The 18,805-nt window shown below is 34.4% G+C and overlaps 1 protein-coding gene across 3 annotated transcripts in view; it reads right to left on the bottom strand.

Annotated features, from left to right (window-relative positions):
- kcng1 (potassium voltage-gated channel, subfamily G, member 1) overlaps positions 1 to 13,836 on the bottom strand; it is a 54,085-nt gene extending 40,249 nt beyond the window's left edge. For 2 of the 3 annotated variants that reach the window (XR_015522990.1, XR_015522991.1), the window contains exon 1: positions 13,624 to 13,730. The gene's annotated coding sequence lies outside the window, so the exon portion shown is untranslated. 3 annotated transcript variants of the gene reach the window in all.
- Between the last annotated feature and the right edge of the window lie 4,969 nt (positions 13,837 to 18,805).

Raw genomic sequence — 18,805 nt, 5'->3', positions numbered from 1 at the left:
TGGTTCATCTATAAAGTGCCCACGTCTTGAGGTTGTTCAGTATGATGCGATTTACTTTCTATGTGCGATTTGATTGGACAAGAATCGCATGGCAGATTTTTCTACTTTAGCCAATCCCCATAGACAAGAAGGAAATAAAGTAGTGACTGCAGCTTGAAGAAAAATAGTGGAGTAAAAGTACCGATACAGCACTCACATGTACTCAAGGAAAAGTAAAAGTAGACACTTTTAAAAGTACTTAGTAAATTACAACTCCTAAGAAAAACTACTCAATTACAGTAGTTTGAGTATTTGTATTGTTACTTTACACCACTGATCATGGGTTTGATTCCCAGGGAATGCTGGAGCAAGCATCTGCTAAATGCATAAATGTCAGCACAGCTCTTTGGCCGTGGTCAGGAAAATACTGCAATTCCCTGTAGCCGGCGAACCTATAAATCAATCTGAACTCCTACAGCTTTATGCAAACCGTTTGTTTGCAGAGATCTAATCTTTTCTCAATAAGCTCGGAGTGCGAGTCCATTTCTCACCGAAGAGAGGAAGTTTCCAGAGACACGCAGTGAATCACTGTCTTGGTTAAACAGATAGACTCATTTTTATGTCCGTCGTTTTCAGATTTGAAATTCATAATATGCAAATATGACTCATTGTTAACCTCCAGCTAGCCCAGTCGGACTTTACACTAGACCAGGACAATGAGAAAGATGATGATTCACGGAGAGGACACGTTCCCACCTTGGGAAATTGATGACCATTCATACCCACTCACGGCCCTGGATGCCACTCAACACCAAGAAACTCTTTTCGCATTCAGATAAGTGTACTTCATTATGACTAAGTGTCACCAACTCTTCCCCATCCACCCACACTGAGATTCATAACCCTGGATGTGTTGATATGTGCTAGCAGAACTACAGTGAAGTCCAAAAAATCTGTGACCACAAGTGAAAGTGCTGCTATTTTGCATTTTTCTGATCTGGTTTGAAGTGGACCACTGATGCAAAATTCTCTTCACTTGGAATCTGAAGACTTATGGGGGTCCATAGTGTGTAAACAACCAGCACTATAGTAAAAATTAGGGCTGAACAATAAATTAAATTTCGCAAATGTGTATACCGATATACAGTCTTTTAAAAATATTTCCCAAATGATGTTTAACAGAGCAAGGAATTTTTCACAGTATTTCCTACAATATTTTTTCTTCTAGAGAAAGTCTTATTTGTTTTATTGAGGCTTAAATAAAAGCAATTTAGAATTTTTTTTAAAGCTCTTTAAAGGTCAATATTATTAGACAATAATATTAGAAGGGGCTAATAATTCAAGCGGGCTAATATTTTGATTTTAACTGTATATAAATATATATATATATATATATATATATATATATATATATATATATATATATATATATATATATATATATATTGTTTGTTTGTTTGTTTGCTTTATTTATAGAGCACATTTAAAAACAACAGATGTTGACCAAAGTGCTTTAAAAAAAGACCAGCATACAAAATCTATTCTATATATAAAAATAAGCAAAATATATAAAACAGATTTAAATTACTTTTTATATATATATATACATATTGTACTTTGCTTTACTTTATATATATATATATATATATATATATATATATATATATATATATATATATATATATATATATATATCTATATATATCGTAATGACTTGCCATAAATAAATGATTGATTACCAGGGCTTAATTAGTGCCGGAACACGCCAGATCCAGCACCTAGGAAATCTGATCCGGCACCTGATTTTACCGGTCCCCCTCCTCAACTGCCCTCCTCCCCTGCTCGCTGTTGACTTTCACTTTCTTCCACGACTTCCCACCCTCTTCACTTTCGTTCGAGACAACCTCCCCCTCCCCTCTCCACTTTCGTGCGCGACACCTCTCCATCCTTGGGTAATATGCTGGATCCGTTACCCTGATCTGTTCTGGGACCTCGCAATTCACAAATTAAGCACTGTTTATTACAAACGTTTCCTTGTGTGCTTGTCATTATAACACCCTCTGCTTTTCAGCACATCAGGCAATGCAGTGACATGTCAATGTGCATCTCTGAAAACAAGCAGATGGGCATTCTGGTTTGCTGAACTAACAAATCTTTAATCATTTTAAGCCATGTTAAGAAAGCAATAAGACAGCAAAGCAGTAACTTGACTCTGTTTTAAGAGTTTTAGTTTATTTATTTTATTATTGGCGTTTTCAAAGTTGATAAATAGCTAAATCAGTAAAAAAGTGGCAGTGATATGCGTTTTCCTTACCTTTAAATTGTTAAAATGTCTGATTTGTTTTATGATATAGTGAAATATATCTATTCCAGGGTATATTAAGGAATCCTAAAGATAATTTTAATACCTTTTAGGACTTTTTAAAGACCTTCTCAGAATATTTTAAGACCTCATGGCCACTTTAAGTTCTAATCAGTATCAGACCTTTAACGTAATAAACAGTTGTTAATAAACAGTTGTAGTTAAATAAATGATTAGAGCACAACCATGCAACAAAATCACATAAGCTTGGAAGAAACAAAGATTGAAAGAATATATTACATGGTTGTTTTCATTGACAGGCTTTAGCCACTGTTTAAACTCGTCTTTCTTCAGCCAGGAGTACGCAAACTTACATTTGCCTATTTTGCCATCTGTTTTGCTCTATGGTTTCACTACATGTGGAGAGCGTCACATCACCTTCCCGCGTTTGTTGCAAATTAGTGACATCACCCGGACAGAGGAGCTTGGCCAGACACGCCCTGGCCCGAACGAATTGGTGGATCGAGCGCACCGTTGTTAAGATTACAAGCAAAATAAATATATTTATGCTGTTTTGGAGTCAAACACTTGTTTTAACAAAATGCTTGAACAAAATTTAAGACCTTGTAAAACCGTGATAAAGACTATTTACTACCTTTTAGGTGGCTTAATTTTCTTATAATTGATTTATCAACTTTTAATACTTTAAGACTCCATGGACACCTTTTATTCACTTTCAGAAGTTGCAGCGATGCTTTCGCTTCCCTTAAATAATATCAAACATTTGTTGATTATATCTTTTTTCCTCAAAATGCAGTCTCTACCAGGTCAAAAAAATGACACCCTAATTTTAACCTCCTTAAACTGTCTGCCTGTTAAGTTCCATACTGATATATAAAATATTGCTTCTTACCTATAAAGCTTTAAATAATTTAGCTCCTGTTTATCTTACCAACCATCACTATAATCCGGCATGATCTTTAAGATCTCAAAACTCAGGGCTTCTGGTAGAACTTAGTATAGCAAAGTCTACTAAAGGAGGTCGAGCCTTCTCATTTATGGCTCCTAAACTCTGGAATAGCCTTCCTGATAATGTTCGAGGCCCAGAAATACTCTTTAAGTTTACAACTAGAATAAAGATCTATCTTTTTATTGAATTTAATTGAATATAATTTTAAAATAAATATATTGTATCACATTATATAACAAGCACATATTATCTTTTTCTTTAATATCGCACAGCACAGTAAAAACTCACTCAAATTCAAATCTTCATAAATTAGCAGTATATAAACATGCCTTTTCAGATTTACTGTGACATCACAGGCCCTGCTTATGACTGATTATGATCTGCCTAATCAGAATAAGTCAGGAAGAATCACTGCATTTAGGTAATGAATTTATTCTTAAGCTACTAATGTTATTTAGAAAAGAGCATGAGTGATTTCTTCTGTTGTTATTTTTAGTTAGATTTTTTTTTTAACGGGATCGACAGCAGCATTATTATAGACCTCTCCAGCTGTTTACATTCCGACATAACCAACTGTGTTAGTGTGGCCTTCATGTTTACTATAAGCATCGTCTGACAGCTATCTTACTGTGCATTCTCTTTGAATTTGTATGTTCAGTTTAAACTGAAGAGACTATAAAATACATGTAGTTTACAAACTTAAATAATTCATAAGAACAAAAAGGAGGCAATTTTCCTTTAGCTTGGTCCTTTATTTATCAGGGGTTACCACAGCAGAATGAACCACCAACCATTCCAGTTGGATTTCCAATTTAGTTCATCCAATTCACCTATAGTGTATGTGTTTGGACCGTGGGGGAAACCGGAGCACCCGGAGGAAACCCACACCAACATGGCGAGAACATGCAAACTTCACACAGAAACGCCAACTGAGCCAGTCGGGACTCGAAACAGCGACCTTCTTGCTGTAAGGCGACATAGCAAACTATTGAGCCACCGTGCCACCATAATGTTTAATTTAAAATATAGTACTTTTCGGGCAAAACAGTGGTGCAGAAGGTAGTCCTGTCGCCTAACAGCAACAAGGTCGCTGGGTCACTGGTTCGAGCCTCGGCTCAGTTGGTGTTTCTGTGTGGAGTTTGCATGTTCTCCCTGCGTTTGTGTGGGTTTCCTCTGGGTGCTTTGGTTTCCCCCACAGTCCAAAGACATGCGGTACAGGTGAATTGGGTAGGCTAAATTGTCCGTAGTGTGTGTATGTGTGTGTGTTTCCCAGTGATGGGTTGCTGCTGCACTGCAAAATATGCTTTTCTTACTTAGATTTGTTGTCTTGTTTCTAGTCCAAATATCAAAAAATTCCTAAATCAAGAAGAATATTCTAGACAAGCAAAACATATTGTCTTGTTTTGAGAAATAAAATGCCAATATTAAGTGAGTTTTTCCTTAAATCAAGCAAAATAATCTGACAATGAGGTAAGCAAAAGAATCTTGTTTTTTCTTTTGACGTATTTTGCTTACCTCATTGGAAGATTATTTTGCTTGATTTAAGGAAAAACTCACTTAATATTGGCATTTTATTTCTCAAAACAAGACAATATGTTTTGCTTGTCTAGAAAATGCTTCTTGATATAAGAAATTTTAGATATTTAGACTAGAAACAAGACAACAATTCTAAGCAAGAAGAGCATTTTTTGCAGTGAAGGGGATCCGCTGTGTAAAAACTTGCTGGATAAGTTGGCGGTTCATTCCGCTGTGGCAACCCCGGATTAATAAAGAGACTAAGCCGACAAGAAAATGAATGAATGAATAATACTTTTCAAAAATATCCCTGAGGCACGATTTGAGACCTTGAACTTCAGCGCAAGTACAAACATCTGACCTTTGTGGAAAAACACAATCACAATATCACTGTAATTAATGTTGACCTTTAATCTAGATCTCAATCTTTCCTTGGTTTAAACTTTTAATAACAAATGAATTTAGCCTTTTGAACTTTTGAAACCATCAACACTGTTTCACAGGAAAAATTTAAATAATCAATGAATGCTTAATTAAATCCTAACCTTGAATGAAAATGAAATGAAAACATTTGATGACTCAGTGGTTAGGACGCCTTACAGCAGAAAGTTCACTGGTTCGAGTCCCGGCTGGGTCGGTTGGCATTTCTGTGTGAAGTTTGCATGCTCTCTCTGTATTGGCATGGGTTTCCTCCGAGTTCCCCAGTTTCCTCCCACCATCCATTTTTTCTAAATGTCTTACTCTCAGAAAGTTCACCTTAGCATCAGCAGCGGGGGAGTTTTGAGACCGACCTGAGCTCAATCACTCCTCGCCCTGCGAAAGGGCTGGAAACCCTGGGCCCAAGGATCCCTTGAGCTCAGGGCTCTCTCCCGGGACAGCATGCTAAACAAGCTATGTATAATTCATGAGCTAAGTGTGAACTCTTGAACAATAACCTACTTATTTGCAAGATATCCAGCGAGGATCCAAAGCCATAGGTATTCTTACTGTGAGGCACCAGTACTAGTCACTGGGCCACTGTGCCGCCCATTCTGGATAAAGGTGGAAGAAGGGGAGGAGGGGGGGTTTCTTCCAGACAAAGGTAGTTGTAGAAGGGAAATGAGATATAAATATATAGTGACTTGGGATCCTTTGATTGGAGGATCGTGATTAGTTAATATGGGCCAGCTGGGTTAATCATGTGCACGTGCTCCTCTCGAAATAATTTTAATATTAAACTTCACTTTTCATTGATTTTTAAAAATAATACAAACAATAATATTTGCAAAATACAACAAAAGTCCTGTAATAGAACATAAAACAGCAATACATAACCTACATTTTTACAATATAATAGAAAAAATGGCTAAAATAACGAAGGAGCGGCTTAACAACAACTCTGCGACTGTTATTCAATGGCCCAGCCAGAGCCCTGATGTAAACCCAATTAAGCATCTCTGGAGAATGACTAAAAATTACTGTCCACCAATGTTTAACATCCAACCTGACAGAACTGGAGAGGATCTGCAAGGAGGATCCATGTGTGAAAAACTTGCATCTTTCCCAAAAAGACTCATGGCTGTATTAAAGTAGATGCTAATATGCTAAGCAAAGGGTCTGAATACTTAGGACAAAGTGATATTTGTTATTCTTTTTTAAGAAATCTGCAAAAATGTCAACAATTCAGTTTTTATTGTCAATATGGGGTGCCGTATGTACCTTAATGAGGACAAAAGTGAACTGAAGTGAAGTTTATTTATAAACAAATTTCGAGAGGATCACGTGCTTATGATTGTTCACAGCTGTTCCAACTTTAGCTAATGACTAATTATCCTATCAGACGATCTATAACTCACTATAAATAACCAGACTTTTCTCATCTCAATATCTTCGTCTTGAAGAAACCCCCCCACCCCCCACCCAACCCTACTTTCCGTCCTTTCAAACGGGCGTCATGGTGGCCAGCGATTAGCGTTGTTGCCTCACAGCAAGAATGCCCCTGGTTTAATTCCTTTCCTAACCAGACAGCATTTCTGTGCGGAGTTTGCTCGTTCTCCCCATGGTGGCGTGGGTTTTCCCCGAGCAAGAGGGGGAGTCATCGAGATCTACCTGAGCTCAAACTCCCCTCTCGCCTTGCAACGGGAGGGAGCCCAGGGCTCGAGGTTATTATAAGCTCAGGGCTCTCTCCCGGGACAGCACGCCAAACTAGCTTTATTATCAATCATCAGCTAAGTGTGAACTCTTGAAATGATTTTAGCAAATGGCTGCAACATAACAAAGAGTAAAACATTTAAGGGGGTCTGAATACTTTCCGTACAGACTGTATTTTCAAAAAAGCAGGGTGTTTTTTTATGCATGACAAAATTAAAATGACAAAAATAATAGACAATATGCAAACAAGTGCTCTGATTTAAATTTTAATCTGAAACACAGGACTTTTTTGACATGCGCTTGTTAATTGTGGATAAACGGTGCTGTTAAATTAAACCCGCTTGACTCATTCTAACTGCTGTGCTGTCATTTACTAATGGCGTCCTATTTGGCTTTTATAAGGGGGATTGACTTTGACAGAGTACACTCATCGAATACTGTAAAAGCGTGCATTCATAGTACAGCTAAATGGTGTTTGGCATTGAAAGTGACGATGTGTCAGCTACTGTATCAGCACAAAACAAGCATAAGAATGAACATGAGTCACAGCCATTAGATACAAACTGCGACTGGAAAACACACACTAAATAAAACATAAGACGAATAAATCAAACACTGTAAAGCTCATATCGAATATTAAAAAGACGCACATGCACGAAATGACAACAATGATTATTCTGTTGCCTGCAGAGTGCTTCAAAACAAACAAAGTATTGATTTCTACTGTGTTTCTTTTCTCTGTTCACTGGCTTGTCATTTGCTACAAGTTGCCTTAAAAGGGACAGTTCACCCAGAAATGACCGTTCTGCCATTATTTACTCACTTTTAACCTGTAGGACTTTCTTCTCAGCGAGCTCTGTGGGGGATCACGTCATATTTGTGGGGGATCATGTCATATTTAAATACAATTTTTGCAGTGCACAATTAGGAGAATGATTAAGTTGCCTTAGTTATTTTTTATCACCTGGATGATCAAAAATTAATCAGTGCAATTAATCGAAAATCCGATTTTCGATTATGGCTTCTAACGATTATGAAAAACCATTAATCGAGATAAACCATTATTGCATCATATACCAAAAGCGTGAAAGACCACGTGCTTATGTGTGTGTGCAACACGCGCACACGCATAAGCACGTGTTTAGCATTCGGTCTCATTCGCACACTGAGACGAGCAGAGGAGCGCAGACATCTAAAGTCATCTTAACATGAGCGCTTTAATGGTCAAATAGGTGTCAAAACGCGGTGATTAGTGATTATTCATATTAACCCTCATTTGCGTAATAGACAAACGAGTTGAGAATTAAAAGACACAAGAAAGAGAAATCATTAAAGTGACAGTGCGAAATGCTGCTGCCTGTTTTATCATTAATCAAACGACGAGAAAATTCCTCGCTGCTCTTGACTGAAGGATTTTTTTAGCTAAAGTGTTTTTCTTAGGGTGAAGATGCTTAAATCACAGATTGTTTTATATTTTTACTCTATTGTATTTATTTCTCTTTCCTTTGCAGGGTGGAAAATAACTATATATATATATATATATATATATATATATATATATATATATATATATATATATATATATATATATATATATATATATATATACACACACACATACATATATATATATAAATAAACATATATATATATATATATATATATATATATATATATATATATAAATATATAAATATATATATATACATATATATATATATATATATATATATATATATATATATATATATATATATATGTATATATATATATATACATACATACACACATACATATATATATAAATATACATATATATATATATATATGTATATATATATATATATATATATATCATTAGCCGTTTTTTCACTGTGTAACTCACGCATTCTGATTAAAGATCAACGAATGAATGATTCATTTCGATTTTTTTGTTTGATTACATTAAATAACAGGCGTCACATTAAAAACGCCCACATCTAACGTTATAATCAAAGCATTCGACTGCTTTCCTAACTGTTTATGCTCATTAAGAAGACATAATTATGTTTTTGAAAAAATTCCCCACCAAGATCCACATCTTTAGATATTATTATTATTAATTATGTGTGTATGTCTGTTTAAACATGCACCCAAAACCCAGACTTTCGCTCCGCTTCAAATCGTGAATACAGAATCCGTTTAGGAAACAGCATTTATTTATCACTTTGGAGCGCGTCAGCTGACAGTCATGCACCCTTATACATGTTTTGAGGATCGCATATGAAAGGAAGACGGCACCTGTAATGAAAAGGAAGGGAATCGCACCGTTTCTATATTTATTTCAAAGTGTTTTCCTGCCTAAACAAAGCGAAAGCACAGAACAGACTCTAATTTAAGAGCAAGGGGCGGCCCCTGGTGGTTCGGCGGTATGGGTTGCGTATGGGAGGATAATTTTTGCAATTAATTAAATAACTTGATTAATAAATTTGCTTATCAGGCATTTCATTAAATTGAAAATGTTCATTAGCCATAATAACAGTGAATAATATAGATGTATGAGGCTATCAGAAACAGAAAAATGAACCAGGTTATTGAATTAGAGGCTCAGAATATTTTCTGAGCAACTATTGAAATGCAATTAATTGAAAAGTAAAAGTCAATTGACTCAAGTAGGTTAAATGTTGAGGACAAAACTTCTCGCAAACTGTTTCACACTCAGCGCTCAATATAACAAGCAAAGCATTCTGATGTGCTTTAACAGCCCGTACCAACACAAGACTTCACTGACTCAAAGAAAACACTCAAAGCACATTCAGACATGCATTAAACCTCCGTCTAAAAACATCTCAACTCTCAATCATTAAGGCAAGACAGCGAATATGGTAAATATGGTAAAAACAAACCTTGCGAGCTTTTTTTGTATATCAATATTTCTAAATGTTGTGTTTACATATGCAAATGAGGCATTACTTGTTTAAACATCCACTCATTTCCAGCACAAAAATCTCACGTTCACAATGAGTCAAAGGTTTTTACAGAGGAGATTTTTTGAATCTTTATAACTCCATAATTTGGAAAAGAGTGAACGACGTAACATAATATACATTTTATGTCAAATAAAACGTAGTACATGATCAGTTAAAATGCAAAGATATGAATACAACGGCAGGTTTTAGCCAATCAAAAGTTCATTGAAAATCTGAAGAAAGCAACTGCTAAAAGAGCAACAAACCAAAGCAAAAATCTTTCCAGACAGAAAAAAAAAACACTTTAAATCACAAAAATTTCCCCCCTGCAAGCATCTGTAAATCTTTAAAATATTAGACAAGAATACAACTGTAAACTACTGTATATACTGTAAATGCTGCTGAAGTGGACACTTGTCTCATAAAATTATATTAGAAATCTAAAGAAACAAACTGATAGAAGAGCAACAAAACAAACACTAAAAATGTAAGTAAGACAAAGAAAAACAATTCTTTAAATCTCAGCCAACTGTTTGATTTCTCCCTTTAAGCATCTGTAAATCTTCAGAATATTAGACATGAATACAACTGCAAAGCACTGCATATACTGTAAATGCTGCTGAAAAGGAGACTTATCTTATAAAAAAAATTGAAAAAGGGCAACAAAACAAACCCCAAAAAGTCTACTTTAGGTGTTTTCCTCTAATAGACGAAAAAAAAAAACACTTTAAATCTCATTGTCGACTGTTTTTTTCTCTCTGCAAGCATTTGTAAATCTTCAGAATATCAAATATGAATAAAACTGCAAAGTATATACTGCAAATGCTGCTGAAGTGGAGATTTATCTATTAAAATGTATACATTGGAAATCTGCAGAAGCAAACTGATAAGAGTGACAAACCTTCGTGTATTTTTGGTGTTGTCTTTCCATCAGACTGAAAATAAAAAACACTTTATCTAAATTCTCCCTGCACGCAACAATAAAGCTGCAAAGTATATACTGTGAGTGTTCCTGAAGTGGAGATTTATCAAATAAAATGTGTATTGGAAATCTGCAGAAACAAACTGAAAAAAGTGACTTGAGTATTTTTGGTGTTTTCTTTCCATCAGACAAAATGCACCACTTTAAATTTCAATTTTTTTTTGTCTTCCTGCAAGCAACAAGAGAAGATTTATCTAATTAAATGTGTTTATTGGAAATCTACGGAAATAAATAGATTTTAAAGAGCCACAAACTTAAGTGTATTTTAGATTTTCCTTACATCAGACAACAAATGAAAACACTTTAAATCTCAAAATAGACAGTTTTTCTCCCTGCAAGCATCAGAATATTAGACATGAACACAACTGCAAAGTACAGTGTATACTGCAAATGCTGCTGAAGTGGAGACTTATCTCGTAAAAAATGATAAAAGAGCAACAAAACAAACACTGAAAAGACAGACAGAAAATAGACAGTTTTTTCTCCTTGATTTATCTAATAAAATTTCTATTAAAAATCTACATACACTGATAAAAGACAAACAAACTTAAGTGTATTTTAGCTTTTTTATCAGACTGAAAATTGCATCACTTTAAATATTAAAATTGACTTTTTTTTTCTCTCCCTGCAAGCATCTGTAAATCGTCAGAATATTACATTTGAATACAACTGCAAAATACTGTACTGTAAATGCTGCTGAAGTGGAGATTTATCTAATAAAGTGTGTATTAGAAATATGCAGAAACAAACTGATAAAAGATCAACAAACCTATGTGTATTTTAGCTGTTTTCTGACCATCAGACTAAAAAATGCAACATGTTAAATCTTAAAATTATTTTCCCCAGCAAACATCTGTAAAAAAAAACAACAACAACAACAACACTTTAAATCTTAAAATCAACAGTTTTTTTTTTCTGCAAGCATTTGTAAATCTTCAGAATATCAAATATGAATACAACTGTGAAGTATATACTGCAAATGCTGCTGAAGTGGAGATTTATCTAATAAAATCGATACCTTTTAAATCTGCAGAAGCAATCTGATAAAAGACCAACAAACTTGTGTATTTTTTGTGTTTTTCTTTCCATCAGACTGAAAATAAAATACTTTAAATCTCAAAAATTCTCCCTGCAAGCAACAATAAAGCAGTGAAGTATATACTGTGAGTGTTCCTGAAGTGCAGATTTATCATATAAAATGTGTATTGGAAATCTGCAGAAACAAACTGATAAAAAAGTGACTCAAAAGTGTATTTTTGGTCTTTTCTTTCCATCAGACAAAAAAAAAAAAAAAAAAAAAAAACACTTTAAATTTAACATTTTTTTGAACACTGAAAAATGTACTTTAGGTCAGACAAAAAAAAAAAACTATTTTTAAATTTCACAATCAACTGATTGATTTCTCCCTGCAAGCATCAGTAAATCTTCAGAATTTTAGATATACAAGTACAAACTACTGCATATACTGTAAATGCTGCTTAGGTTTAAGGTTTTATAGAAGCAATTTATATATTGGAAACGGCAGAAACAAATTGATAACAGAGCAACAAACATAAGTCTACTTCAGGTGTTTTCCTTCCATCAGACAAAAAATAAAAATAAAAACCACTTTAAATCTTAAAATCAACAGTTTTTTCTCTCTGCAAGCATTTGTAAATCTTCAGAATATCAAATATGAGTACAACTGCGAAGTATATACTGCAAATGCTGCTGAAGTGGACATTTATCTAATAAAATTTATACCTTTTAAATCTGCAGAAGCAATCTGATAAAAGAGCGACAAACCTACGTGTATTTTTTGGTGTTTTCTTTCCATCAGACTGAAAATAAAACACTTTAAATCTCAAAAAGTCTCCCTTTATATACTGTGAGTGTTTCTGAAGTGCAGATTTATCATATAAAATGTGTATTGGAAATCTGCAGAAAAAAAACTGATAAAAAAGTGACTTTAAAAGTGTATTTTTGGTCTTTTCTTTCCATCAGACAAAAAAAAAACACACTTTAAATTTAACATTTTTTGAACACTGAAAAAATGGGCTTTAGGTCAGACTAAAAAACAACAACTCTTTAAAAAAATCTCACAATCAACTGATTGATTTCTCCCTGCAAGCATCAGTAAATCTTCAGAATATTAGACATGAATGCTACTACAATTATACTACAATAATAACTACAAACTACTGCATATACTGTAAATGCTGCTGAAGTGGAGATAATACAATTTATATATTGGAAACTGCAGAAACAAATTGATAACAGAGCAACAAACATAAGTCTACTTCAGGTGTTTTCCTTCCATCAGACAAAAAATAAAAAAAAAAACACTTTAAATCTCAAAATTGACAGTTTTTTTTCTCTGCAAGCATCAATAAAACTGTGAAGTAAACACTGTAAATTATCTAATAAATCGTATATTGGAAATCTACAGAAACAAATTGACAAAAGAGCAACAAACCGAAGTGTATTTTAGATAATTTCTTTCCATCAGACTGGAAAAAAACACTTTAAATCTCAAAATCAACAGTTTTTTCTCTCCTTGCAAGCATCTTTGGAGATTAATCTAATAAAATGTGCATTGGAAATCTACAGAAACTGATAAACGAGTAACAGAACACACTTTAACAGTCTACTTTAGGTGTTTTCCTTCCATCAAAAAAAAAAAAAAAAAAAAAAAAATCACACACTCACTTCAAATCTAAAAAATCGATCATTGTTTTTTTTCCTTCCCTGCAAGCATCTTGCCGTAACACTGCAAGGCTACAAAGAAAGCAAAGTAAACGCTAGTCGAATCACTCACCGTAGTTCATGTGCACTTGAGAATACTCATGGTATTTCTTCAACTCTGAAAGCAGAAGCGCAGTGTGATGAACTCAGTGTGATCGTCCACAGGCTTCTGGAGCTTCTGGCGGCACATTTGATGATCTGAGCAACAGGCTCCAGTTCCCTCCCTCTTCACACACACACACACAGCTCTGACATCAGTGGTGGGATGTGCCATTTTTTCCAAGAGCTTTTCTCTGAATATCCATAGCAACCCGTCAGCGAAGGAAGCAGGAAGAGTGTGTGTCAGAACTGACGGGCACATATGCATCTCCTTCAGATGATGATAAGAGGTTTTTTTTTCATTGTGTCTGAGGAGCTCAACATCTGCTGGAGAGATGCTCATCTGAGGGACCATTGGAGGCCATGGGTGATATTATAGGAGGAAAGAGGAAAGACAAAAATTGAAAGTTAGTTTTGAGGCATTATAGGAATGTGGTGATTAAATCTAACTGGAATTCAAATTGATTTGCTTTTTGAAATGGACATAATCAATAAAATAATCAATTTAAGTGTAAATGAGTGTTATTTTTGGTGATACAAATAATTATTTTGATGATTTTTGATTATTGTGCTTTGACTTTTTTCAGTTTATCACTTCTGTGGTTTAAATTGATTTGAACTGTGGAAATCGATAAAAGAATCTTCCGCAGTGTAGATAAAGCCGATGTGAACTCCAATGTGACCACCTGGCAAAGATTTAATAAAACACCAGGAAAAACATAGTATGTTTATTTTAAAAGAAAAGCTGTGATTGGGGTGGGGTGGGTGGAGGGGGTGGGGGGGTTAAACTATCTCAGATTTGGCAACCGCATTCATCACAGTTCGTTTTACAAATGTTTTTTGATAAAAATAAAGAGATTTATGTAGCTTTTAAAATTTCGTTCAAATTTACGTTGACTTTATTGCAGACAATATTAACACAAAATATTTCTTGTTTGGTCAGGCAAACTTTATTTCATTTACAAATTTACATCCTTATCTGTTGTTCCCCGTCTTTGTATTTGTCTCAGAGTTGTATATATTGTAAATATATATTTTTATATAATTTTTGGTATCTCCTTTGGTTGTCTTTTGCACTTAATTCACAGTTTGTATAAATTTATTTTAATTGCACATAAATATCAAAGCCCATTCCCTAAACTAACATCAGGGGTTTGTAACAGACACCAAAAAAACAAACAGTTGAGACAGGAGAAGTTTAAGGTTAGTAATCAGTAGAGCTGTGAACCTACACTAGCCTCACGGTTCGGTTCGGTTACGATTATCATGCCATCGATTCGATTCAATTCGATATTTCGGTGCATTGACGGTGCTTTTCATTCACAGTTTTATATTTTCTTCACAGCAGCAGTTCTTGTATTAAAATGTATGAATATATTTATATTTGTATACTATTTGTAAAACTATTTTGTCATTTAATACAAACAGTCAGATATATAAACTGTACCTTTAAACAAAACGAACATTAAGCAAATAATATAAACAAATATAAATATCCAGCTCACTTTCTGATCCTTGTCTAGTTCTCTTACACCTTCTTTGATTGGTCACACCCTCAACAAAAATGGTTGCGATTGGCTCTTGCGCGCTGCGCTCTTCACAGATGAGTGACACTGAGCGGCAGCGGCGATCTCACAGCTGATGTATGATAGACAAGGTGGAGAAAACTCGGCAGACACGCGCTCGTTTCTTTATCCAGAAGTAATGCTGTAAAACAGCCGAGAGGAGAAGAAAAGCCACTCCAGCAGGTCAAGTGGACCACTGTGTGTGTGTGTGTGTGTGTGTGTGAGAGAGAGCAAGAGCGAGAGAGAAATTAAGTACTTTCATTCTCTCGATCTCAGTGAAATAGGGGCTTTTGCTGTTAATGTCAGTGAAAGACTGATCCAGCAAACACACACAGTGAAATTGTGCACAGTTTATGAGTTTTAAGTAGTTAAAGCGCTGTAAATACTCGCGATCGCCTCCCTTGCGACAGAGTGCATATGAGGTAAATGTTGTCAGTAATAACCGGTTATGATTATTACTGAACCGATACTGAATTGTCTGCGTCTGCATCGCGGTGCATCGAAGAAACGATTAATTTTGACCCCCCTAGTAATCAGGTAAATTGGTTAAATAATGATTTGATTTGAAAGAGGTGATGTCAACAAGTTATTATGATTTGGTACAAAAGCAGCATCCAAGAAAGGTCTAGTCCTTTAGGAGCAAAGATGGGGTGAGAATCGCCGGTTTGCCAACAAATACATGAGAAAAAAATTAGTGAAATGTTTAAAAGCAATGTTCCTCAAAGAAAGATAGGAAGACATTTGAATATTTCACCTCCAACTGTTTAAAACATCATTTAAAGATTGAAGGCATCTGGATAAATTTCAGTGCGTAAAGGACAAGGGCACAAACCTAAGCTGAACAACCCTGATCTTCAATCCCTCAGGCGGCACTGCATCAAGAATCCTCATTCATCTATAAGCGAAATCACCACATTGGTTCAGGACTACTTTGGCAAACCTTGTCAAGTACCACAATATGCAGTTACATCCACAAATGCCAGTTAAAACTGTATTGTGTCAAAAGGAAGCCCTATGTTAACAGTGTCCAGAAGTGACTTCTCTGGGCTTGGAGGCATCTGGGATGGACCATCACACAGTGGTAACATGTACTGTGTTTGGATGAATCAGCATTTCTGGTATTATTTAGGAGAAATGGACACCGTGTACTCCTGATCAAAGAAGAAACGGATCATCCAGACTGTTACCAGCAACAAGTCCAAAAGACATGGTCATGTCATGGTATGGGGTTGTGTCATTGCCCTTGACAAAGTTAACTTTCACCTCTGTGATGACATCATTAATGCCGAAAAAGTGCATAGAGATTTTGGAGCACAACATGCTGCCCTCTAATTCGCTATATATTATTTCTTATACATTTTATTATTTCAAACTACTAAAATGTCCATAAAAGTCACTTTGTTCAACTGTGGAGATAAACTTTCAACATCAAAAGTTGACAGAGCAGAGATCAACATCCCACAATGCAATTCACAACTGTAAATAAATGGAAAAGGCAAAAAATAATTGAATAACAGAAAAAAATGTAATAATCAATCATGTCATGTCAGGATTGTAAAGGTTTAATGACAGTCTTTTAAACACCCTTTGAAATAAAGTGTTACCAAACATTAAGAGTAAAATTACAGGGAATGTTTTGTAACAGGAACTCAGACATTTTGGTGCTATAAATGCTATAATTTGGACGTCTCTAATACATTTCTTTTGATGGGTCTTTTTCTGCAAGAATGTGGAAAGCCATCGCTCATGTTTTACTCTAGTGACATATAAAGGGAACTTATTACAAATCAACAGCACTTATCTCCACATTTGAGTTCACAATTGACAATTATAACTTATAAGTGGATATTATACATCGTTTGTCAATATAAGTTCAGATTTTTGGTGGGAAAAAATGTACTAAAACATCTAGGTTGGACCTTTTAGACAACTAGAAAATTGTGTCCACCATCCATACAGAATCGTCCTGGAACAGTCTAGTAGTTGTAAGCTTTTAAGCCTCTCCATCACTGTTTGACTCTTGTTTAAAGCTTTAATTCACTACTTAGTCAACTTTACCATGTGAGATTCACTTGGTTTGTTGTTTCTGGAGTGTCAGAATAGAGAATAAAGGCTCCGCCCTCTTCTGGAAAGCAGAAGCTCATTTGCATTTAAAGGGAAACACATAAAAAAATAGTTTTTGCTTGCTCTTAATCAATTTGACATAATAGATGCTATGGGAGTATTTTAAGCCGAAACACACATTGTGTGGGCTCATTCTGCTGAAAGTGATATGGCTCTAGAGGTCTTGTTTATTTCGATCCACTAGATGGAGTTCTGTGGTTTCTTCAAGAGTGTGTTTGGACCAGGTGTGGGGGGTTCTTGGGGATTATGTTTGGATAATGACCATGGAGTTGGACTGGGAGCATTCATCCTTTTCTCTTCAGCAGTTTTGCTTGCATGTATGTACTATTTCTATTAATTCCTAATTCAATACATTAAAAACAAAAGTTAATTTAATTTTGTGATTTGGGACTCTTTTTTTTTTGTTTTGTTACTTATAATAATAGGATAAGTTTTGCTTTTAAATCTTAAAAAAAGTTGACATTCACAACTCTCCATAACCTCCGTTTTAGTAAAATAAAAAAATCCTTTAGAATTTCTTTAAAAAAAAAAAAAAAAACTTACAGGAAGGCATGTGGATTTCACAAGGGATCACATTTTTCCACATGTGATTACACTGTAAAAAATTCTGAGTTTCACACAACTCCAAGTTGTTTTATATATATATATATATATATATATATATATATATATATATATATATATATATATATATATATATATATATATATACTGTGTATACACACACACACACACACACACACACACACATATATATATATACTAGTGCTGTCAATCGATTAAAAAATTTACTAATTAATCACACTTTTTTTTTTTTAAATTATCGCAATTAATGGTGATTAACTGCATTTAAAAGACTGAAACTTGTAATTTTGGCTATTCGAATGTAAAATTTATGTAAACGCAAGACAAAAACTATTTACATTCAAAATATAATTATTCATTAGAATTTTTGCTTAACTTGTAACACAGATATCTTCATGTAAACAACAGACCCACAATAAACCAAGGTCAGAATTATTAGCCCCCCCCTCAATTATTAGCCCCTCTGTTTATTTTTCCCCCAATTTCTATTTAACAGAGAGAAGATTTTTTTCAACTCATTTCTAAACATAATAGTTTTAGTAACTCATTTCTAATAATGGATTTATTTTATCTTTGCCATGATGACAGTAAACAATATTTTACTAGATATTTTCATGACACTGCTATACAGCTTAAAGGCTTAATTAGGTTAATTAGGTGAACTATGCAGGTTAGGGTTATTAGGCAAGTCATTGTATAATGATGGTTTGTTCTGTAGACTATCGAAAAAAATGTTAGCTTAAAGGGGCTAATAATTTTGTCCCTAAAATGGTGTTAAAAAAAAATTAAAACTGCTTTTATTTTAGCTAAAATAAAACAAATAAGACTTTTTCGAGAAGAAAAAATATAATCAGACATACTGTAAAAAATTCCTTGCTCTGT

Source organism: Danio rerio, chromosome 23 (genome assembly GCF_052040795.2).
Source record: "Danio rerio strain M-AB ecotype USA chromosome 23, GRCz13ab, whole genome shotgun sequence".
Lineage (NCBI taxonomy): Eukaryota > Metazoa > Chordata > Actinopteri > Cypriniformes > Danionidae > Danio > Danio rerio.
This window is presented reverse-complemented; position numbering and strand designations above follow the sequence as displayed.